At 35.3% G+C, this 25,695-nt stretch overlaps 1 protein-coding gene and 1 long non-coding RNA gene across 2 annotated transcripts in view; both read left to right on the top strand.

The window, feature by feature from the left end:
- HIBADH (3-hydroxyisobutyrate dehydrogenase) overlaps positions 1-25,695 on the top strand; it is a 105,407-nt gene that overhangs the window by 23,408 nt on the left and 56,304 nt on the right. The gene's annotated exons all lie outside the window — the stretch shown is intronic.
- On the top strand, positions 40-23,974 carry LOC135362094 (uncharacterized). The gene is made up of 2 exons (XR_010406453.1): positions 40-14,522; positions 15,371-23,974. It is a non-coding gene; the product is annotated as an uncharacterized LOC135362094 (long non-coding RNA).

Consider the following 25,695-nt stretch of genomic DNA (forward strand, 5'->3'; position numbering starts at 1 on the left):
AAGTGGCAGCTAAAATCTATGCACACCTATTTCTATTTGTCAGAAATAGCAATTACAGTTTTGTGGTACCCAAGATATATCTAGTTATTTTTAGACCTGTTACAAGGAGTCTCAATTTCCTCATTGAAAACAAAGAACAAAACTCACTTTTGTTATTTAGTATTCTCAAAATATGTTGCTTGTTCTAAGTTCAGGTGAAAGGATGTCACAACTTTGAAGAATTGTGAACTTTTGGTCCAAATTGCTGTGGGTAGGGCTAGAGCTATTCGTAGAAAATTTAACGTTTCAGAACAGATTCAAGAAGTAATTAATTAGCTTGAATCATCTTTTTTTTTTAAGATTTACTTACTTATTTATTTGAGGGAGAGAGCACACAAACAGGGGGAGCAACAGAGGGGGAGGGAAAAGCAGCCTTCCCGCTTAGCAGGGAGCCCGATGTGGGGCTCGATCCCAGGGCCCTGGGATCATGACCCAAGCCGAAGACAGATGCTCAACTGACTGAGCCACCCAGGCGCCCCTCCTTGAATCATCTTTTAACTTTAAAGTAGCTGAGGAAGTGGTTAAAAAGAAAAAGTCATTTCACAAGGGAACTTTAGGCCCAGATGATTTTTTACAAGTGAAATGTTACCAGAGTTTCAAGTAGCAGATCATTTCAATTTTATATGAACTTTTCCAGACAATAGAAAAAAAGGAGACATTTCCCAGCTCATTCTACCAGACCTGTAACTCTGATACTTCAATCAAAAAGAGAGAGAAATGAGAGAGAAAATTTTAGGTGTATATCAGTCATGAATACAGAAGTAAAAAGTTTTAAAAAGTTCATTAGCAAACTAAATCCAGCCGTGTATAAAAGAGATCAAACACTACAATCAGGTTTATCTCCTATGTACTCAAATGGCTTAATATTAGAAAATCTATAAATCTACTTCGCCACATTAACATACTTAAAAATCATATGATCATCTCAATCGGAGGACAAGGATTCTCACTAATAAAATTTTAAAAGCATATTATTATATCAAATCTTAATAGTAGGTATCTGGGTATTTTGGAATGGTAGTATTATGGGTATTATGATTTTCCATAATTTTGCAAGTTCCAAAATTATTGTGTAATCAATAATGGTACACACACCTGCACACACACAAACATATACACGTACATATGTAATTTGTAGTTGAAGACTAGTTTCTAGTTGGAGACTTTCTAGAAAGGCTGGACTGAAGAAACCAATCATTTGCTCAAGACCAAGACTAGATTTGTCTCACATCCCACTGCATTAGGAAATACTATTTTCTATAAAGTTCTAATTTATTCTAAGAGGAAAATAAAGATTGCTAAATGGAAGGTTGTCCTTAAATTATAAAATCATCCATCTTAGTACAGTGCTAAAAATAGCCAACAGCTAGTATGGTACATTGTTATAGTAATGACCTTTAATGACTCACATCTCTGAATCCACTCTGTGTGACCATGTGCTGCATTGACTCTGACTTGAGCCATCTGACTTGCTTTGGCCAGTGGTATGTTAGCAAATGTTACACAAGGATAGACTTGAAAAGCACTTTGTACATTGAGTCTTGCCCTGTCTTGCTCACGGGGACTCTTCTGCTGTTGCGTAGAGAAGCCTGGATTAGCCACCTGGGACGTGCGCTAACCACCAAGCATGGGAATGAGGCCATCTTGACCATCCAGCTAGAGTCAAGTTCCCAGATGACTGCAGCTGTATTAGTGACCTCAGGCCTGATGAGCAAATGAACTGCCCCGCTAAGGTAGTCTAAATTACTCACCCATAGGATTGTGAGCAAATAAACCCACTAAGTTTGGGGGTGTAGTGTAGCAGTAGATAACTGATAGAGCCAATATAGTTGATATTGCCATAGTTACGTACAAATGTTTGTTACTTAATGTATCGATTAGTGTGCTACCTGTGCTTACTTAGTCTGTTATAAACCCTTTCCGAAGGAGAATGATAGTCCTGTAGTTAGCATAAAAGGCCAACTTTAATGCCAAAGCTGAGTTGCCAAAATGAAGTTTATTAAGCCAGTCCAGAAAAGAGTTTTGTTTGCTGTAAACAGGTCCCAGACTTATATCTCTCTATTCCTGATTACAAAGGAGAATGTTTGCCTAAATGTTACCTAAGTAGCTGCCCTGGTGAGCTGGTATGAGATACCCATATTTAGTAAGATCCGGAAAAGTAAGTTGGTAAAAATTCAGTAAGTCTCATTATGGTGTTCTCATGGACTGCTGGGGGTTAAATAGTACGTCTAGCTTTTAAGTGTCTTTTCTGCTTTTAGAATTGAGTTTTATTATTGGGAGAGACTTTAGCAGTAATTTAATTTGACTTTGTTATTTTACATTTGGGAAGTTGAGATCCAAAGATGTTAATTAAGTGACTTGCCTAGGGTTCTCCAGTTTGATAGCCAATCTAGAATTAGAATCTTACTCTCCCAACTCAGTCTAAGGATCTTCCCATCAGACCTTCTTCCCTTTAGTCCCACCCTGTGGTATGGTAGCCTTTCTGTTTTTGAAAGCAATGGCCTACTATTAACCCATTTCTAACAGTTTTATCTAGTGGCTGGTCCTCTGTCTTCTGTCTTGCTAGCTATGGCACTGCCATGTAGTGAAACTTTTGGCGGGGAGGTGAGGGGAGAATTGCCTTCTTTTCTAACTCTCAGAGGTTAGCTTCTGACCTGGGAGAGGCCTAACATTTCTGTTCCAGAGTCATTTGGGAAGAAATGGTTGAGAGGACATTATTCTCAAATCAGGAGACTTCTGGAGAGATCAGATCAGTCTTATTGTGTTGACCCCATCCTAGAATGTTTATTAACTGGCCATCAGGAGTCTGTTGTTCTGCGGATGGCTTGAACCAGGGGTTTTTGGGTCTTTCCTGTTTTGGATCCACTGGCTGGTGCTGTTTAATCAAATAAATGTCCAGGAAAAGAGAAAGTAAAGTAATATTTTGACATATTCCTAATATGTTTGAATTTGACTAGGATAGGATCTGTTCTGAGGTATAAGGACTTGGAGTTGAACAGGATTATACCTGAAAGCAGTGAAGCTGTTTTCCATGGCTCTCATCTATGTCCCCATAGTATAGTATCTATGCCACTGCAAGGACCACCGTGTTATGCTTATGTTTGTGCCTGTTTCTTCTACTACTAGACTCCGAAGAAGGCAGATACCATGTCTTTCTCAACTTTCTATCTCCAGTGTATATCTCCTGGTGAGCATGTAATAAAGTATGGTTGATTGAATCAAGAATCTTCTATTTTTAAAATTCAGGGTTAGTGTTAAATATTTTGAGCCGTCCTGCAGTTATTTCTCACTCCCAGGCTGTTCTCCAGTTTATTTATCTCCAGATTATTGACCTCTCTCTGAAGTTCAAGTAACTGCCTCTATATTCTAACATCAGTAAGATAAGTAGTTACTGTGTTCAGAATGTTATATTGTAATATTAGATGCCATTGGGAAGTGTGATTATGATCACAAGGGTGGGGGTAGGATAAAAGAAGTAGAATATATTCAGAGCAACTTAAAGTAAAAGTTCTTACATTAGAAGTTTAGAATTTAGTAAAACATACTAATAAAATGATTTGTAAATTGTTACAAAGTGCAAAATAATGTAGCACAGCAGTTTTCCCGGTACTTAGCAACCAGAAAGGGAACTCTTAACAGTTTAATCATAATGGATGGAACTAGAGGGTATTATGCTAAGTGAAGTAAGTCAATCAGAGAAAGACAATTACCATATGATACTCCTCGTATATGGAATTTAAGAAGCAAAACAGAGGATCATAGGGGAAGAGAGAAAAAAAATAAGACAAAATCAGAGAGGGAGACAAACCATAAGAGACTCTTAATCATAGGAAACAAACTGAGGGTTGCTGGAGGGATGGGTAAGTGGGTGATGGGCATTGGGGAGGGTATGTGATGTAATGAGCACTGGGTATTATATAAGACTCACTGACCTCTACCTCTGAAACTAATAATACATTATATGTTGATTAATTGAAATTTAAAAAAACAGTTTGACCATAGCAACATGCTGGGCATTGTAAAGAAATACTGTCTTTGTCCTTTCTGGGGTGGCTACTAAAACTTACTTTGACTTTTACCTTATATTCATCTGTATGGATATTTAGAGAGAGGGTAACACCTGATTTGACTTACACAGTTGAATTTGGGGCAACAGAAGAATTTTTAATTCTGGAAATGGAAAATTTATATTAAAGATTACCTAGAAACCTCATAAATGATTCCCAGTTACATCCAAGGGGAACCAGTGGAATTTGGAATTAGATTTGACAGTTCTTTAGTAAATAGTCTTTAAGCAAGGAAGAAAGGGAATTGGTTAGCTTATATAATTCTCTTATCACCTTTAGTTTCAGTTTTGTTATACTTCTGTTAATAAACTCAGAGACATTCACTTGATATTAGGAAGAGCCTAGAACTTTTAGGGAAAGAAGGTAACTCTAAAAATGAAGGTCTTCATTTTTTCTTCACTGAAATGTACTTAATATTATTCTATTTATATAATTCTTACAAGATTATATACTGTTTTCTGATTATATACTCTTATCTAATTTTACTATTATGTCTTGATTGCAAGGGACACGCTTCATTCTTCATTTCATGCAACAAGCATTTATTGAGTACTTTTATGTGGTGGGTATGGTCTAGACACTAGAGGTAGTGCTTTGAAGATATTCAAAATCTTTTGCCTCATGAATTGTGATTTAGTAGGAATAGAGAGAATAAACAAACAAAAATAATTTCAATTAGAAGTGCTATGAAGAAAAAAAAGGCAGAGTAAACATTTAATGAAACAAAGACTTCAGGGGAAGGTCCTTTTACATAGAATGGACAGGATGTCTTCTCTGGGGAAGTGATCATTAAGCAGATATCTGAGTGCACAACTTCAGGGGAAGAGTATTTCAGTGGAGCAGACTGCTCTGTATGGGCTCTGAGGTATGAAGAAGCCTGGTATGTTTGTGAAACATTTATCTTTGTATCACCAGGACTTAGCAGGTAATTGCGCTCAGTGTTTATTAAATTAACTCACCTTTACACTGACTCCCCATATGTCTGACACCATGCCTTTGTTTATCAGTTTGTGGTTATCAAAGGAAAGCTAACTGGGCTTTATATAAATTAGCCCATGACCCTGGCCTCAAATATGATGCCCTAATCTGTTTACCTGTCTTGTGTAAATCACATCTTTATGAAAGTTGTAATCCTTCTTTAATGTCACATGTCCGTCGTTTAGTCACCTTGTTCTGGATATGTGCTTTTTTTTTTTTTTTTTTTAAGTGTAGAGAGAGGGTCTGCTACTACAGGATTAATTCCAATGCGATCAGTTCTCTTATATAATGAATGCTGGACATAAAGCAAATTAAAAACTATCGTTTGTGACTAATGACCAAATACTGTTCAGTCTGCTCCAAGGGCGTAATTATAGCACTTAACTGTGCTTGGATAATTGAAGAATAAATTCACTGATTGCCTCCTATGTCTGTAGAGTTACACAGAGACCTTGAGTTAAAGTGACTCTAAAGTGGCACTTGTAGTTAGCCCAAGGCTGTCCGGGATGGCAAGCCTCATTGATTTGCTAAACTGTATTGCTCCAGTTAGGGATTAATGTCAAAATTAAATAATTGAACTGATGTGTATGTGTTTGTGTAACAGTTCCCTACCAGGAAACCAAATTTTATACTCTGCTTGGCTGGGTTTTTAGTAATTTGTTCGAGGTATTCTTAGAATAGGGAGTAACAGTAAGCACAAAATCTATTAAGGCGTTTCTGTTAGAGCGTTAGACTTGCTTGCTAAATTCCTCAATGAAAGTCTCACATAGACTCCATTATTGTTTTTAAAACCCAATGTGTAGTCTTGGCCTTAACTGCTCACTGAACTGGTATCTGCTGTTTTTCCCTGTTTTTCCACTAGATCTGTATCTAATTTATGGTAAAGAGACCACAAAAACAAAAATTACTTCTATTTCGGCACATAACACCATTACAGTTAAGGGTCTGTTGGCATTTCTACTAGAACGTTTTCTTAGAGAAGTTTATAACTTGGCAATTTTACTTGGCTTTGGGCTGAAACATTGCTATTTCTGTCCAAAAGTAAATTATGTTACCAAATTTCATATAACTGGATTTGCCTTATTTGATAATGTGTGGAGAGGGAAGGGCTGTCACACACAATAGGTCTTTTTTCATGTTCTCACAGGCTGTTTGATTACACAGTAGTATTGGGTGTGGTGTTTAGTCTTACATTTTAGTCTTACGTCGGTAAGATTTTATTTTTTTTAATGTTTTGAAATAAGTTGGTTTAACAGGGTTAAGATAATTCATTTTCATGGGTTCTTCCCTTTAAAGAATTGTAGTACTGTGATGATTTTTAGTTCTTTTTACATTATTAACTTATTATAAAATTTAAAAGCACTTTGTGGCAGGGTGCCTGGCTGGCTCAGTCCATAGAGCATGGGACTTTTGATCCTGGGGTAGTGAGTTCGAGCCCCATGGTGGGCATACAGATTACTTAAAAAAAAAAAAAAAAAAAAAAAGTTAAGAAAAAAGGACATTTTGTGGCACTCACTTTTGTAGGAGAGACTTGAATTATTCGGTCTTGAAAAATATTAGGTAAAGTAAGCCTTTCCTTGGTCTGTTCTGGTGGTATTTAAAGCTTTAGTAATTCAAATAATTAAAATTTTCTTTAATTTTGTTTGATGGACAAATCCATTTCCTTAAAAATGACGTAAGCTTCATCAATACCAACACACCAAAAATGGGTTAATTATGTTAGCCATTTACATTTACCCATAATTTTACTTATCACCTTGTATCCAGTAAGTATCCTTTTTGTGTAGGATTTTCTCCAGTTTGCACTAGTTCAGAAATGTTTGGTAAATACCAGAGATTTCTTTGAAATTAGTCCCTAAGAAAAGGTGCCCCCCAAAAACCTCTTTTTACATTCTTCGGCATGCCTAAGTCTCCCCTACCACAGTTGTCATGGACAGGAGTCCCTATATAAGGTGTTAACGAGTTCTTCACACGTTTAGAGAAGACTGCTGACTCACTGCCCAAAGTAACATAGTTGAGGCAGCTTTAATAATTTGTCTCCTAAGAAAATAGAAGAATGGGTTAGAGAAGGCACGGTGATCACTTCATTCAGTCTTGTTATTGTTATCATTTATTGTTAGTAATAATTATCATTGCTAATGACAACCTAGTTCATTTCTAAGAATTCACTTTCTTGCAGTTGCGGTTCCCCCATCTCCCAATCTGGAGGCCAGGTTTTAATTGCATTGCAGTTTCTAGTCAAGCAACCATTATCAGGGTTGCTCTTGCCAGGCTCTGTCCTGTGGTGGAGGGATACTGTGTTTTCTTCACCTGGTTATGTTGGAAAGTGCATGGATAAGGCAGGGGTCCTGTCTGAAGTAATCCTAGGGTATTTTTAATGTCCTTTAATTGCCATTCAGGATGTAAGTCAGACCAGACACAATTGGGTCTGGTCACAGTTCAGAACTGCCTAGTGGTGTTTATATAAAGGTCAAGTATATTTAGCAAATAAATCCCATGAAGCTATTACTTATATATAATTTATTTTTTTATTAACATCTGTTGATTCCTAAGCAGTGTGAAATTAGTTCCACTATACCTGCGTATTATGTCTTTATTTGTTTCACTTGTGATCCCTGGATAGCACTGGGGGTAAAGTGGGAGGAGGAAATGGAATTAAGAATTTCACAAGGGCCTTGTCATTGCCATCAAACCATTATCAGACTTACTTGTGGTTTTCTAGATGTCTGATTTTCTTCAAGTTTGGTAATGTTAGCAGATGAAAAGTAGATTAAGTAGAGTTTAAATCCTCTCTCTATATTTGCTGTATGATTCTATTTTGTTTTGCATTGCTTTGGGTGTTTTAGTTGTGAAAATTTTTAAATCCAAAGGCACATTTCATAGTAAGGACCCTTCCCTCAGGGCCAGTGGAGGTATGGTGGCCCACTTACCTTCTCTCTTCCTTGAAGTGATTTTAACTTGACCTAAAGGTAAAGGGTTTTGTTGGTGGTGTTTTGTACTTAGCTCAGATTACCTCTATCAATATGAGAGAATGTGGACTTTTTTAGAAGGGTATTAACAATTTTAAGATTTGTCCATGACATCTCTTTTATTGAGTTATTGACTGTTAGTTATGGTCATCTGAACGTTCATCCATTGTGGTCTTTGAGACAGCATTGTTGTTAGGGAGGTTTTTTAAAAATTAAACATAATATGAAGCTCGGCCTACAAATAGTTTTATCATTAATTACATTGTATTTCCCCTAATTCTTACGTGTTAGGGTAATACTTGTTCTCAAGTGGCCAACATTTTTGACATACTATGCACATATATTAAAAGAGTAGAAAAATAGTCTTGGCAGACACTGAAATGGTTAATTGGCTTTTCCTGCCAAATAGGTTTATAAAACTTTCTGAAAATTAAGAAGTGGGAGGGAGAGAATTTTTCTTTGCATAAATGCCATATTTTATTAACCCTTTACCTATAAAGCTATTTTTAGGGTATAAGCATTTTCTTGTAGCAAATTTTTTTCATTAGGCAGCTAGAGGAAGAAGAATAGTTGATTTATTGTAACTGTCAAATATCTGCAAACATTCCAATAGTTAAAAGAATTATTTCGACATAAAATCCTAAGTAGAGGTGAGATTTTTTTTTCTAAAAGTAAATGATAATTTTGAGAAAGGAAGAAAAGCAACAGCATGGTGACTTTGAGATCTGTAATCTTTAATAGCTAATTTTAAAACATAGCATTATAATTTGATGGTTTCTAATGATCTTTAATCAGGATGTATTTTTATATTCTTATTAGTACTTGTATAAAATCAACAGCTTTTCATGATAAGACATTTACATCTTAAATCTTGCACACTGCTCTCTTAGGAAATAGATGGAACAACACTGGATATTTAAAAATTAATAGGAATAGTCTATATTTGATTCAGAAAAGTTTATATAGTATTCAAGGGCTAGTGGACAAGGGCAAGAGAGGGAGAAGCAGGGCAGGAGCATGTGGGGGAATGAGAGAGAGATTACACTGTCCTTTTCCATTTTAGCTGGTAGTTTGGAGTAAAACTGTAAAGTTAAACTTTTTGGAATTGTTACTACCCCGAGTGGGAATATAAACTATATTGAACAAAATTTATTTAGCCTGTTAAAAAGTCAACCTAAAACTGTAGTTAATTAGTTTACATTATTACATCACTTCTAGTTAGAGACTCAAACTGGTACAGAGTAAGAGGAGCTCTATCAGGTGAGCTGACTGCTACCCATATGGGGCTTTAAGATAATGATGAGTTTAAATTTCCTCTTAGAGCTAAGTGAGAATAAAACTGGAGGCAATAAATACTCTTGGCCAAAGCCATTAAATGAAAAAGCTGGGAATTCTCCAGCTCTTGACTTAAATTGTTTGTTTATCAGCTGGCGCCTAGTCTGGAGTCAAGAGCTGGAGATTTCTATCTGTGACAGAACTTTGAAACTCTTGCAGGACACTTTCATTTAAACTTAAGGTAACTTGAGTTTATAGCTTTGGCTTTAAAGATTACTAATGATTTACTCATTTCCTTACCATTTAACCAGAGTGGACTTTTTCCCAGGAAGGGATCTGTGTTTATTTAGGGCCTTTGTCTGCGGAGGGATTAAAAGGCAGCCCACCAGCATTGTGAACTTGATGGTAATAAAAGGTCACCAAAACACACCATAAAAACATTCTTACCATGGAATTAATTATACAGTGTAATTTTACAAAGCAGCTCAGTTACTCCATCCCTGCCCCCTCCCTCCATTCTTAAACATTTCATCTTTTAAAAATTAAAGCTGTGGTATAATTTAGGTTTTTGAAAAAATACTTTGCTGCTTTTATGATATTTAAACATTGAAGAAATTGTCACATGAAGTTAATTGCTTAAAAATTTTAAAGTTCTTAAATAAAATGATCATTTATTGTTAAACTCTGGGATGAATATCTTGTTTGGGAGAGAGTAGAGTAGTCAAAGGGATGGTTGGAACTTCAACAGCTCAGTTTCTAAAAACCGAAGCCTACTTAAGAGTTTTTTTGTGCCACCAGGTGGCATTGCATCCAAACCTGCTTGTGATAAAGGAAGGTTTTTAAATTAAATTCTTTTTTGTTCGAGAGGTTATAATACTTTTTTCTGGATTTTGCTTTTGAAGTTGGCTTAAAAATATATCTAATATCAACATTGATTAAATGTCTCCAAAGACCTGGAAGGATTTCTGAACTCTGCAAATGTTTGCCTTTAGGTGGTTAATATTGAAATGAAAGTAAAATGTTGAAACATTTGCAAAGGATTGCTATTTTTTTTTTTTTTTTTGTAAAATGAACATTTAATAGTTATTCTTGTTTTGCTTTTCTAAATACTCGAGAGAGGATCCTACCTATAAAAACCCTCACAAATGTTGCAGAAACTCCCCAATATTTCAGATCACCCCTTCCCCCAACACACTCACACCTGCCCCAGCCCTTATAAAAAAAAGTGTCAGTCCCACTGTATGGGAATTTTTAAAAAGACAGAAAGACCTCAGAAAGGTGCAAGTCAGTCCTTTTCACAAGTCTAACTATGAGATTCATTAGGCAGTTCATGCTCATGTCTTAAAAGCTGCTTTTGGCAAAGTAAATTCTTGCAGTTTCCTGTACTGGTTTTGAGGGAGTCTTTATAGTCTTTTGAGTCAGCTCATTTTAAGAAAGTGATAATGTAAAAGCAAGAAAAAAACCCCTCATTACAAAGTTTATAAAAGTATGATTTTTAAATTAAAATACATATTGTTCTATTTTATGAACCCACATATATTAATAAACTGTACAGAAACAAATTATTTAATACAGCCTATCCAAGTGCTATGATATGTTGTCAGAATAAATAAGGTTCAGTGTACACTCTATTGATTTTTATCCTTTTAAAAAATGTATTCACCATGCAGAGATGTTTAATGCTTAGCTTTGATCATTTATCAAAAAGCTTTATGAAATTTTTCTCATTTTATATTCTTGTCTCTTCTGTGAGGCTTCTTAGAAGTGTGTACAACCTGTTTAAGAAATGTATATGTTTTCAAAGTAAATGTTTGACCTCCCACCTTGATGTTTTGCTTTTAAACACACATGCGCGCGCGCACACACACACACACTCTCTCTCTCTCTCTCTCTCACACACACACACACACACACACACACACACACCACCCATAAGCCCCCACGTCTCTATATTTTGAATAACTTGTTTGGAATGTGTGTTGTACTAAAACTAAATATATGCAGACTTCAGTATTACAAAGAGAGAATTTTGTTTTAAAAATTATAAAAATTTGAAAGTAGTACTTTCGAAAATAGTCTAGACAAAGGTACTCAAGACATTTGACCCTGAATATTTTACTTTTAAACCTGATACAACAGGCTGTTTCTTAGCTTTGTGGTATACTGATATTTCTACTTATTTAACATCAAAAAGCTGTAGTGGTTTCTGTTTATAGATTGTGCCTGTGTTCTGGAATTGCCTCCTGCTGTCCATGAATTGCTTCTTGGCTTGTTTTGTTAGAATTTCTCACCAGGGTTTTTGTGAGCTATGTAGCCAACATTAAAAAAAAAAAAAAAAAAAAAATTTGATACAGTAGACTGGACTAGTAAAAATTATACTTACTGTTCATGATGATAAATGAGTAAACCTCTTGGCTCAGCATATCAGTTTTATGTAATAAAAGCCCATGCAAATCTCATGTAATAATATGCATATATAAAATTACCTACAATGACTCTGTTTTCCTAGTTATTTCTGTAATATTAGTTAACTATTTTTTTGTAGAAATTCCAGAAGCTTACTTTTTCATTAAAAAATAATAGAAAAAAATCCTTACTCATTTCAGGGTGTGGGTAATTTGGTAATGGAGCATTTAGATTTTGGCTTCTTTCATTTCAGTTGGAAATAGTATTGGTGTTAAGTGAGTGCTGCCATGGGAACCTCCACAGAGATATAAAAGGCAAGACTGTCTAAGTGGAGGAGGGGTGATGTACTAAAATACCACTGGCCTAAATGATCTATTATATGTGTGTCGCGGGTACAGGGGGAGCTGGTTTGAGAAGGGAAGAGAAAGTAGTACAGAGAGTAAAAGTTAAAACCATGTACTCATAGTTTTGGAACCTCATAGGTGGAAGTGTTCTAAGTTTGAAATGTGGTTCTTAATTATTTGTGTCATATGCATATGCTGGGAATCTTTGCATACCTTATTTTTAAACTGTGTTGATGGAACATGTTTAACTTGATTTTAGTTAAAATAGTTCAGTGAAATTTGATTGGAAGGTTAGGATATTGGTCTCAGAGATGGCTTTAATTATAAATTTTATTAAAAATAGTTATACTTTTTCAGATATCTGGAAAATTTTTAAAAACTATTTTTTGGAGACATTTGGCTTTCAAAGCAAAACTGGCTATGAAGTATACTTAAATACTATAAAGTATTGTTAGTATTAGATTTCAAAAGTTAAAAAATTTTAATACTTTATAAATATTACTCAAGGAAACAATGACTTACTGTATTTGCATGTGTAATATTGTAGGGTTTTCTAAAAAATAAAAATAAAAACAGCAAAAGCAAACATCAAATCCTTTTGTATCCTTTAGGAGCACATGTGTTGCTATTAATAAAGATGATTAGAGAATAGCCAATTTAACTGCATATAAAATAACATTTTTGTTTTTTTGTAATTTAGATTACAAAACACAGTGAAATTGTGTCCAACATGAGTTAGCGTGGTAGAAAAGCAACATCATATTGCACTTTTAACACTATGGATTCTGGTTGTCAGATACACGTGTAAAAAAGGAAGAGACATTAACCTGGCAAAAACTGTTTAAACTTACCTTCTTTAGTCAGTCCAGAGACAAAGTAAAGCTGCCAAGGTAATAAAACATCCGGAAGTTTTTAAAATAAAAAGAGTAATTTAAATTAAAAATGGGAGGCGGGAGCGGGAGAAGAAAGAGGGTAAAAAAGACAGCACTCCGCTCCCCAGGCCAGGCAACATCTGATGTAAATTAACCGCAGTGGAAGTGTATTGTTTCCAACTCAGCACAAACAATGCGGGGCATCTCTTCTTGAGGGGTGGATGTTTGCGTGGAAAAGGGGGTGTTGAGAAGTGAGCTGGGTTGCAGCAAGTTTAGCCATCAGGGGATTTTGCGGCATAGAAAACGGTAGGATTGAGAGTAAAGAATGAGAAAGTATGTTTGCATATAAAATTAACCAAGTTAAACCTTCAAGAGGTGTGAAATAATTCATAACTGTGAGAACGCTTAGTTGTCAATAATCTTTAAAGGGTTTTTTTTTTGGTAAAGAGACTGAGGCCTTATACTGTAAAATGTTCAGCAACCAAGGTACCCGCTTTGAGGTGTACTTTGGCATAGGATATCTGTTTAGTTTTAGATTTGACTTCTTAAAACAACAACAAAAAAAACTAAGAAAAATGTATTTCTTGGAAAAATAGATAGTAAGAGTGATAAAAAGTCAAACTTATCAAAAAATACTTTAAGAGAATGAAAGTAAGGGCGGCAACATCTGTGTTGTTTTTCTCTTTCAGTTTTTGTCTGCTGTGCTCTGCCCCACCCCCACCCCCATGCTTCCTTGGGAAAAAAATCTGACAATCTTAATAGAGTGGAAAGCATAAAATTGCACATGGCCTTATCAATAAATGGATTCGAAATAGCTTTGCTTTAATCACCTTTAAAAAGTTTCATAATATAGCATTTTCTAGAAGAAGGCAACTAATATTTATTATTAAGTACCTTTGGTGTGTCAGGCTATCACAGCAACCTCATGAAATGCATATTATCCTCAATTTTTAGTGAGGAAGTTGAGGCTTATTTAGGAAGGGACCACATGACAACATGTAATTATTATAAGAATTAGCCTGATGTAGCAAAAAAGAAGGCATTTTAGGTAGAAGATTTTAAAATATTGTATAGGACTAATACCTTCAAGTCTGGCATTTGTTTAGGTTGTTAGGATAATGAAAAAGCTTTCATTTGTTTATTTAAAAACAAATTCAGTAGAAATACTTTTTTCATGCTCCGTTGATATCACCATTTAATGACATACTCCACCCCAAATCAAAATATAGAAAGAATAATTAGTCGACCAAAATAGTCCACATACATAATTTTTTTTTTTTTAAAGAATTTATTTATTTATTTGACAGAGAGAGAGAGACAGCGAGAGAGGGAACACAAGCAGGGGGAGTAGGAGAGGGAGAAGCAGGTTTCCTGCGGAGCAGGGAGCCAGATGCGGGGCTTGATCCCAGAACCCTGGGATCATCACCTGAGCTGAAGGCAGACGCTTAACGACTGAGCCACCCAGGCGCCCTCACATACGTAATTTAAAGCAATTTTGTTTTTGGTTTTATATGCTTGAATCTAGTCACCTATAGGAATAAAAGAGAAAATCTGGAACCGGAAGTGAAAACCGTAAGTTTTAAACCTAAAATATCTTCCTTGGAAGGTCTTTTAGAAGTTGGGTATTAAAAAAGAGCCGAAGTGTGTCTTATTTAGAGTATGTTTTCTCTTTTACCTTGTGTTTTAAATTTTTTATTTTCCAAAATAAATTAGTCACAACTTTTTAAATACCAAAAAAGGGCCTTTACAAAAGATTAGTGAGAGTTTGTGTGCACGTATACCTTTTGATAGTTTATAGTTTTCAACATTAAGACCTAAGACTAACAGTGTATGCAGCTTATTGCTCAATAATAATAATAATAATAATAATAATAATAAAGTATACTCTTTAGTCTTATTTGATGTTGCAACTATCATTGGGTATTTTACTGAATTATAATGTGTTAGGAATTGATGATTTTTATTTTGTCAATATTTTTAACCCCTCTGAATATATACATTTCTTCAGTCATGTTGCTAAAAAAAATCTGTCTCAACAACTTTTAACTAAAGGCCTTTAAGAGTAGTGTGGGGGATGTGTGTGTATGTGTATGGGGGGGTTTGTGTGTGTGTTTTAATAGTTTTATCCTAAAGATAACTCTCTGAAAGATGCTTTCTATACCTAATTCAGATTATGTTTAAAACAAACCAAGTGAACAAACTCATACTCATTATAGTCTAACTATAACACATAGATTTCATTGATGTCTGTAAGAAAATCTGATGTTTATGACATTTTGCTTTGCCAATTTTTCTCTGATTTTTATAAAAATCAAGTATGCTGAAGTTTGATATGCTAATGAATATTTGGAAAACAAACAACCCTGAGAATTTCAGGTATTTAAATAATCTGATAGATATGTCTGGTTTCATCCTTATAGATTTCTAGCTCCAAATGTGATTGGCAGTAGTTTGGAAAGAAGAATGAAGAGGAAGTTCTTTCCCTTATGTTGGTGTGTTCAGCAGGGAAAAACAAACCAACATCCTTGTTACTGTAGCTTAGAGCACTAAAGAAGAGCCTCTTACCAGTTCCCAGGTTTTTTTGGTAGTCATATATGAAGCTTCTTTCATTTGTTTGTTGTCTTTATTCTTAATATTCCCGGCCTTTATGCACATTGTTTCTAGAAATGCTTACTACTGTGGATGGATTACTGTGAAAGGAAAGGTTAGAGCAGAGAATATTGGCAAGAAATTTCTGGCAAAAAAAAAAAAAAAAAAAAAAAAGATATTCTGACCCTGGCCCTTACTAGGGTAAAGTTCCAAGGGAATAAAGATTATTGCTGGTCAGAAAACCATCCAACTGGATGGTGATGAAAACTGGAGTTCAGCCAAATTTATTTTTGTGTGTTTTTGCTCTTTTCCTGTTTTTGGTTGTTATTGGAAGGGACCTTTGGTGGGTCATCTGATTATGACAGGATGAAGGTCAAGTTTAGTTTTGCTTGACTTCAGTGGTGTTACCTTTCTAACCACAGCGGCCTATGATAATGAGATTGTTCATCAGAAAAAAAAAAAAGAGCAATTCTTGATCTTTATCTGTATATCAGATTTAAATGGTGATGTGTTTTTTGAAGATTGAGGTTGTGATTTTAAAAGGGTGAGCTGTGATATTTTAGGATATTTTAGAAAGTATGTGCACATACAACAGTGTTTTTATGAAGGGAAGGTGATATGGGAAAACTGTAGTAACAAGGGTAAAGAAAAATAAGGACTCCAGAAGAAAAATACCCATTTTGGTTTTGCTGTTTAAGGGAGAGAACTGGGGAATTTATAAATATTATCAATTGAATGTGGGTATAGAGTTAAAAATAATAGGGGAAAGTAGCACTTGAGAATAATAATTTTGATGTCCACACCAAACACCCCTTATTAAGTATATTTGCAATACAGTTAAACACCAAAATAAACTCGAAATAAATTCCAAGATAAGGAGTTGCTGATTTTTATTTTAATTTGTAGAATGTGTCGTGTGGATATGAACGTCACAACTGGGGCATGAGTTTTGGGAAAAGGTACTATGGCAATAAGCTGTTTGTGGTTTCACACTCTAACCATTTACTATTTCCCACTTATTTTCCATTGAGAATCATAGATGTGCATCTGTGCAGATGTGAATCTTCACCTGGCACTTCTCCCTACCCTGCGAAGACAAAATTTTAGCATCTAAAAAATAAGAGATTATTTTCTTTGTTCTTTCCTCCACATCCCACAGTAACTTAAACTGATTTTTTTTCCCATTGGCAACAAAAATGAAAGTTGATAGACCCTCCATTTACTTATGTCTGAATTTTAAATGTTCTTGAATTTTTTATATGATACCACAATGTACACAATTACAAAGAGAGGACCAACAAACATCTACTTACAATTTTTCACACAAACCTTTTTTGAAGAGAGAAAAAAACCTTCCTAACCCTCCATCTTTTGAGTCATTGATATTTAATTTTATTTGCATTATTTTACTTTTTCCTGCTAAATTTTAATCATAATTTTAAAAGCTAAAAAGTAAATGTAAAGGATTCAGAATAAAGTTTAGGCTGAAAAATTTATCTAATTGCTTCTGTTTGTTTGTTTTTTCCTTGCATTTCCCAGTGAAATTCCTTAAAGTAAGTTCCTTCCTTTCTACCTTTCTTTAAATTGGACCCAAGGAAGGCATTTAGTAAACGTTTTTCCTCCGGACCCTAAACCACAGCTTTGATGGATTCTTAAGGGTATTTACTCATATGTGAACCCATATCTTTGATATGGTGTTTGCTTTATAATGGGCCCTTTAATTATTCTTTCCCAAGAATGATTTAAGGCAAATGGATGGGATCATTCTCCTATTCTCTTAAGGTGTTCTGCATCTAACCTTGGTTTGGCAGGGGTGATTGTGTTATTGTATGTCTAGTTTGAGTTGTACTTACTTTGTCTTGCTTGTGCTTCTGAGTGGGCATACTTTTTGCTTTTCTTTTCAGTATTCACTCAATATGTAATTATTGAAATGAAATGGCGATAAAGCTTGTGTGGGAAAGAAGTCCTTGTTTCCTGTCTTTGTTGGCACTTGTGGGTTCCTAATCTCCTAAGAGTCTTGGGATGTAGATCTGTACATCACAACTAGGGGTGGGTAGTTTTTATGGTGAGGAAGAGGGAAAAAGATAGTATTGAAGCAATTCCTGTCTCGGTCTGCAAAGTGCAGATTGCATTTCTCTTTCAGTGGTGTTAGGTTTATGGCCCTTTTTTGGGAAAGTGCTATTAAGTGTTTGGAGACCTTTATCTTTCTCTGTTTTGTTGTAGCAGATGGAGTTGTCCTCTGGTGGTTTTGCTAGGTATGATAAATGTAGTACTAAAACTGCTTGGTGGAAGTTTGATCTGGAAAGATTACTATTTTTTTTGGTTTCCTGAAGAAAATGGAATCATAGTATTCAAACTCTTGGGGAAACAAGCCCATCAGCAGATCAGCAATAATAATGTGTACTTTTCACTGATGCTTGTGATTTTTTTCTCTTCTTTTACAAAGGTTTAGGAACAAAACCCAGGAATGATCAGTTTTGTCTGAAATAATATAAATGGTAGAAATAGTCAAACCTTTTCCCTCAGAGCATACAGGGAGAGATGTCTACATAATGAAGAATTGTTCCTTTTTTGCAAAATAAGAATGGAAGCAAAGAAGTTATGCAGTTCTTTTGTGTTCACGCAGTGTTGAAGTCTTACACAGCATAGCTATCCCTAGTTTTATTGCTAAAAAGACTTCTTTGTGCATATTTATAATATTCTAAGAAGCATGTCCCTCTTTGGCCATGCCTTTTTTTTTTTTTAGTTTAATTCTGATTAACTAGTATAACTTTTAGATAATCATGTACTTCCAGTAGCTTTTATGCAAATCTGTGGTTTATCTACACTGGAGTTAAAAGGTGTTAGCCAGCCCTTAGATATTGTATTGAAGCAAAAGTTTGATCAAATCCCTTGACAAACAGGTAGGAGATTCTAACCTAACTACCTAATTTGAAGACATTGGTTTTTTCTTTCTTGAGGGATTCCCATTCTAGATCAACTGGATACAATCTGGGAATAAAGATGTATCCTGAACTGAATCTGTGGAGTGATTTGCAAATAATTATTACCCTCAATTTTATTTATTTGCATTAATTACTTCCTTAATATAGGGAATTAAAAGTTGACTAGTTTTTGTATCTGAAACTCCCTTTTCCAGCTCCTTTATCTTTTATGTCCTAGCTTTTATGTATTCCTAGCTTTAATAGTTAGAAGCAACATAGGGAAGGATAAGGAATGTCTGCCGTCTCAAGTCCCTTCTTTTTACTAGTGTTAGGGAAAAGGGGGTGAACCATCATCAGAGTACTCAGTGGTCTCAGCGGTGTCTGAAGTGCTCCCAGGTCTTTGACTGTGGTTACAGCACCTGAGGTAGAGTATGCAAATGAATCTGGTTTGGGGGAATTCTGGCACCACATCCCACAGGGGGGAGTAACCTATGTAACTGCTGGAAGGTTATTGGCTTGTAGCATCCAGGTTTTTCTTTCTACTGTGACTGCTAGGAAATCAGAGCTAGATTTTGGCACCCAGTAATAATCATCATCCTTTTCCCAGCCTTCCCTTTTTCTATATGGTTTCCATTCTCACTTGTAACTTTACCTTATCGCATATTTACTTAGTCCTTACTGCCTAGTAGGCACTGGGAATACATGGTGAGCATGAAAGACCCGCTTTCCTTCCTCTTAGTGCTTATGGTCCATGTGTTTGTGTCATAAACTAGCTCAGAATCCTTTTTGGAAATAAGGATATGAATCATAACTATGGATTTCTAGGGCCACCAGGTTTTCTTACCACTTCTCTATTTAGAAAATTTTACTCTGTGTACTTTTATTCCTCCTCCCTTTGTTTTCATTTTCTTTGCTTATTTTTCCCTTCAAAATATTTTTAATGAAATGAATACTCTTATCTCCCTTTTCTTCTTAAAACTTTTGTATATTCTAGTTGAATACAGTGTCTTAATATTTTTAAAAGATTTTATTATGTGTATATGCATATGCACACAAAAAACAAAAATGGGATTCTTTTTTGCAACTTATTTTTTCATTTAATGTAATTTAATGTGTCTTAATATATAAAAGATTTATACTTTTTAATATAAAGCATTCTATTAAGTGGACAGACTTCTGTTATAGAAAGGCCACTCTAAATATTCTGGGACATAGATCTTTTCATGTACAGTGTATGTGAATTTATCAGTAAGAGAAATTCTAAGAAATGGAATTACTGGGTCAAAGAGTTTATGTATTTTAAATTTTGGTCAGTGTTGCCAGTTTTTTCACCAAAGTTAAATCTTCCATTAACAGTGTAGGAAACTATTTATTAATGGTCTTGCCAATACTATCTTTACATTTCTTTTCTAGTCTGATAGTTAAAAAATGGTATAATGTGGTTTTGATTTTCTTTCTTTCATTTTTTTCATTTTTTATTTTATTTTATTTTATTATTTTTTCTTTTTTTAAAGATTTTATTTATTTGACAGAGAGAGACACAGCGAGAGAGGGACTACAAACAGGGAGAGTGGGAGAGGGAGAAGCAGGCCCCCCCGCCAAGCAGGGAGCCCGACGCGGGGCTCAATCCCAGGACTCTGGGATCATGACCTGAGCCAAAGGCAGATGCCCAATGACTGAGCCACCCAGGCGCCCCTCTTTCATTTTTTTTAATTCCATATTATGAGTTTGAGCATTTTAATAATGTTTCCTGGCCATTTTTTTGTTTTTGTTTTTTTCTTTCCAGTGATTTTTTCTTCCTATTCTTTGGACATGTTTTTATTGGATTCATTCATTCAGCAGGTATTTGTTGAGTACTTAGGGTGTGCTGGGCCCTGTGCTAGGCATTGATCTTTTCTAATTGATATGTATGGGTGTCAAATGCTCATTCATTTATTCAACAAATATTTATTGACGATCTACCATGTACTAAGTACTAATCTAGCCTGGGAATACATCAGAGAGAACCTCCCTCCACACACATAACACCCACATTACACATTCCTGCTCTTAGGGAGTTTATATTTTAATGAATGTGAATACATGTGGGGAGATAGATATGTTGCAAATATTTTCGGCCAGTTTGTCCTTTCTTTTTTATTCATTTTGTTTATTTATTTATTTTTGAAATATAAGAAATTTTGAATTTTTATGTCATTGAACTTGTCAGTCTTACTTTTTATGGCTTCTGACTCTTTTGTCCTGTTTATCTCTCCAAGATTGTAAAATTTAAAAAAAGATTTACACATTTTTATTTTGCTTTGTGATTTCATTTTTAAAAATTTAAGTTTTTCATTCATATGGGATTTATTGTGGAGGGAATGAGGATAAAGATCTAGATTACCTTTTTTTCTTTAAATCAATTTAGTGAAAAATCTATCTTTCACCATTAATTTTATAAACTCCATTAATTTCATATATTCAATCCCCATACATATTTGGGTCTATTCTGAGCTCTTTATACTCTTATATTGATATTTCCTTGTTGATTTTTCCATAAGTAGGACATTTTTACTTTCAGTTGCTTTATTTTCCTGTCTACCCTACCTGGGAGGATAGCCTTTCATGGGTCTTTTTTCCCTTTCAGAACTCTCCAGACTACTTTTGCTTGTTTATTGTCCTAAATAGACATGAAAGTCATTTTATCATGTTCCTCCCAAAACATTCTATTAATATCTTGATTGGGATTGTACTGTTTATATATTAATTTATGGAAAACTGATATATTTACAAAACCAAGTTTAAGATTTACTCATTGATCTTTTATGTCTCTTACTAGGATTTTCAAGTTTTCTTCTTGTATATCCTAAATATTTCTTGTACAGTTTATTCGAAAGTCTTTTTATCTTTATTATTGTTGTTGGTATACATGGAGCCCTTTCTTTTTCTTTTTTTTTAACATTTCCACTTATTCTTGTTCATAAATATGAGAAGCTTCAATTTTTGAATTGAATGTTAATTTGAACTCAACTTTTTTTTTTTTTTTTTTTTTAGATTTTATTTAATTTTTTGAGGGGGGGGAAGAAGTGAGCACAAGTAGGGGGAGGGACAGAAGCAGACTCCCCACTGAGCAGGGAGCCTGACCCTGAGATCATGACCTGAGCCGAAGTCAGATGCTGAACTAACTGAGCCACCCCAGGCACCCTTGAACTCAACTTCCGTTTGAATTCTCTTATGTTTCTAGTAGTTTTTCGTTTGGCCATCTTGGGTTTTCCAGTTCTAAAAATGATAATTTTTCCTCAGGTTTTCTAAATTTTTTAGATGTCTTATTTCTCCCTTAACTAATTACATTGGTCGATACTTCTAGAACAGTTTTGAATAATAGTAGTGATAATAGATGAACTTGTCATTTTCCTGATATTCATGAGAATGCATTTATGGATTTGATCATAAACACAATGGTGGCTTTTGGCTGGAGGGAGATTTTTTAAGAAAATTATGTTAAGGAAGTATCCCATGATTCCTTAACGTGTGTTTCCATTGGCACTAGAAAGTGAGCAATCAGAATAGGCGTAGTCCTAGCCCTAATAGAATTTATAATCTAGTTGAGGGGAGATAGATACTAATCTTATCATGAAAAGCTGTACAGTATTTTTGTTGCTGTGATGCAGTGGGATACGTTGGGCTAAGAGAGTGTATAGATAGGGAGATTTTCTTGGAAGTCGGGAGGTCTTATTGGACAGAATAACCATTGATTTGTGACCGTCCAGGAGGGAATGAATTAAGTAGGCACTGGAGAAGAATGTTCCAAATAGAGGACATTTGAAGGGAAGTGTGGTGTTGTATGGGGCTGAACAGTTGGGCTGGCCTCTCAAGCTCCTTTTAGTCATGCTGCTCATTTTGTTCTTTGTACTAAGAACAGTGGGAAGTCTTGAACAAAATTTTTAAGCAGGGAGGCAGCATAATCAGATCTGGACTTTCTAAAAAAGGGTAAAAGCTGGGAGACTAACTGGGAGTCTGTTGCAATAAGCCAGGCACATGAGGATGGTAGCTTGAGCTAGAGTCGTGGTTTCAGGAAAAGTGGTAACACGATTGTGTGTTCGGTTGTTTTCCTTAAAGTACTTTAGATTTAGGCATTACAGGGTCTGTGAAATTCACAGAGACTCCTAGCTTGGATGGAACCAGGTAGAGGTACAGTTTTTGGATAAGAAATATCCAAATTGGTCCCAGTAGTTTGCTTTATTGTTTTTATCCTTGTCCTCCATTTATTCTCCTCTTTTCTTTTTTTATTTCCTGACTAAAAATCCAGTCCCTTTTCATCATATTTCTATTCTTTATTCTTCAACATCCATTCATCCAGCAAACATTCATTGAGCAGCTCCTGTGTTTCCTGTATTCTGCTGGGTGTTGGGAAAGAGATGAATGGGCTCTCGAGGTCATCATCATGTATTAGATGAGGCAGATGCATATTCATAAAGCAATACATGATACTAAATGTAGCATACACACAGTTCAAAATGAAGTTATCCATTTAGGGCCATCTCATGATTGACCTTTTGGAATAGGTGAGGTCTAAATTACATTTTAAAAGATAAAAAGTGGGGTTCCTGGGTGGCTCCCAGATCCTGGGATCAGATCGCCCATGGATGGAGCATCATGGCTCCCTGCTCAGCGGGGAGCCTGTTTCTCCCTCTTCCTCTGCCCTTCCCCACCCTTGTGCTCTCTCTTGCACTCCCTTCCTCTCCCAAATAAATAAATACAATCTTTACACAAACAAAAAACAAATAAATGATAAATATAAATTTGCCAAGGGGAGAAGAGGAGGCCTATTTTCAGGCCACAGGAATACAGCACGTGCAAGGACACAGAAACATGAAGTAGCACAATGTTTTTGCTGAAGTGTGGCAGTTGGATATTTCTGGATTTTGATGTTTCTGGTTGTGAGGGGACGGAGAAGTAGCAAGAAATGAGATGAGCCAGATTGGCAAGACATAGGAAGTTTCTTCCAGAATCACTGTATTTAGAAAAGTGTTTATGTAGATTGGTGGGGAGGGGGTCGGGTAGAAAAGGATAGCATGAGAAATTAAGGGAGCAATCGATTTAGTTTTTGGAAGCCCACAACTCCATTTAAAAAATGTCCCTTTTTCTAGGCTAACTAGCAAGTTGTTAGACTAAGTTTCAAGAAGTCAGATTTAGTTGTACTTTTTAGAAAAATACTAGCTTTGTAAATGTCTTACGTTGTGTCCTGTGCAAACACTTGTAGATAATAAAACTAAATGATGAAAGCACCTGTGTTGTTTACTGGAGGCCGTCAGAACTTGCAGTGGGCTCAGTGATACGCAAGTGAGCTTTGAGGGCCCACGACCTCACCAAACTTAAAATTTCCTTCCAGGGAGAGACTTGAGATTTGTGGAGAAGTGCGTAAATGATAATTGTGATTTGTACTCAATTAATAGAATTTACATTGTGTCTCTGTTTAGAAAAGCTAAAAGCTAAGCTTAAAATTAAAAATTGAAGTCTTAGATGAGATCATCTGATACCAAAAATATGATGGTGTTATCACTGAAGTCCCTTAAAAAGAAAAACTAATGTGGTTCTCTTGCAGCATTAGCATCTTTCCTGAGATGTTTTCGCCTCCTGTTACCCATTTCTTTGTTCCTTGAGGGAGATATTCAAGGATTGAAACCACAGGCTGCCTCACTGAAAGGCTGGAAATACAATTTTACTTAGCCATTCCTGGTAGTATGTTTTCAATGTGATAAGAAAGTGCTTTTCTAATTCCAGGTGCTAATATTATGACCATACTTTGAAGAAAGTGATAGTTCTACCTGACAGAATTCAGTGAGATCCTTATCGAGGACTCCGAAGGAATTAGCAGATACCGTCAGAACACTATACAGCTGAGGTGTAGGTAGAGGCAGGGCTCTAGAGGGATCAGATTGGGGGGGGGCTAAGTAAAAGCGGGCGTTCCTTTAAAATCTGCCAGCCAGACGGTCTGTGAAGGACTGTGCTTATTTTTGGCTGACTTCATTCTGTGGGAAACCTTTATATTTGTGCTTTATGCTTTTGAAAAAATCAAGAAGAAACAGTTCAGATGATTTAGAAATTTGGAGACCAGTATTTTTTTGCTTTGAAAAGTAGACAGATTTGCATAGGAAGGAAATTTTGATAAACAGGGCAGCAAAGTATTTAATTACAGTATGAAAGCAAGTTGGGTATAGTAAAAAGAGCACTTATATTAGGAATCTGAAGACAAATTTGAGTTCCATTGTTCCCACAACCTGTTGTATCTTTGGGTAAATTATTTGATTTCTCCGAGCCTTGACTTTTCTAGGTGTAACTAAAAGTGGTTAGAATATTAGTACTGAGTCTATCTGTGTTGATTATTTTGAGGCTTAAATGAAATAATATGTAAGATGAAAACTCACTTATCTGTAAAAAGATGACCATTGAGTCTCCCGTGTGAGCACAGTCCTTACTGTAATGCCATTTTTAAGGCCTTTGCTTTTTGTGAAAAGCAAATAATGGAATTTCTATCTTTCCTTTTTTTTCCCCCTTCACCAAAACCCCAACTTCAGGGTTGACGTTACCAGAATGTTCTAACATAATCAGAGTGGAAAAATATACATTACTATTTACTTGGGAATGTTGAAACCCAGATCAGAACTCTGATTTGCAAAACAGAACTTTTAGAGCTTTGAGAAGAGACTCAGTGGTGTGATGCAAGGATCATGGGATTTTTGGATTCAGGAACTCCAGTTTAAGTCGCTTTCTAGTTGTATAGACTTAGGCAAGTTCGTTCATTTCCAGAAATGAACCAAACAATTCCTGCCATAGAGAAGACTGCTGTCATAACTGTCTTCAGTTTAATATATAGTCAGAAGTATATTTCCCAAGACTACATTTACAATCTGGTGTGATTATCTTACACCACGTGGTTGATTTCTAGTTTTCTCTTAAGTTTCTATAATAAAGTGGAGACAGTGGAGTTCAGAGTTAGTTTCCCTGCTGCAAACTGGCCATATGACCTTGAGCAAGGTATTTAACACCTCTGTTCCTCAGTTTCTTCCTCTGTAAAATGGACATTATAAACAATACTTCATAGGGTTGTCTTTAGAGAAAAGTATCTGATCCATAGTATGTGCTCAATAGTGTTTATTACTCCTGTTATTAAGATCACTGTTGGAATTATTAAGGTGAAAAAAATGAAGTTCTCAGTTGATAAGAATTTGAGAATCTAGCAGAGTAGTTTA

The sequence above is a fragment of the Mirounga angustirostris genome, unplaced genomic scaffold (assembly GCF_029215605.1).
Source record: "Mirounga angustirostris isolate CCGP_5_RB_7025 unplaced genomic scaffold, mMirAng1.0.hap1 SCAF_12, whole genome shotgun sequence".
NCBI classification, from domain to species: domain Eukaryota; kingdom Metazoa; phylum Chordata; class Mammalia; order Carnivora; family Phocidae; genus Mirounga; species Mirounga angustirostris.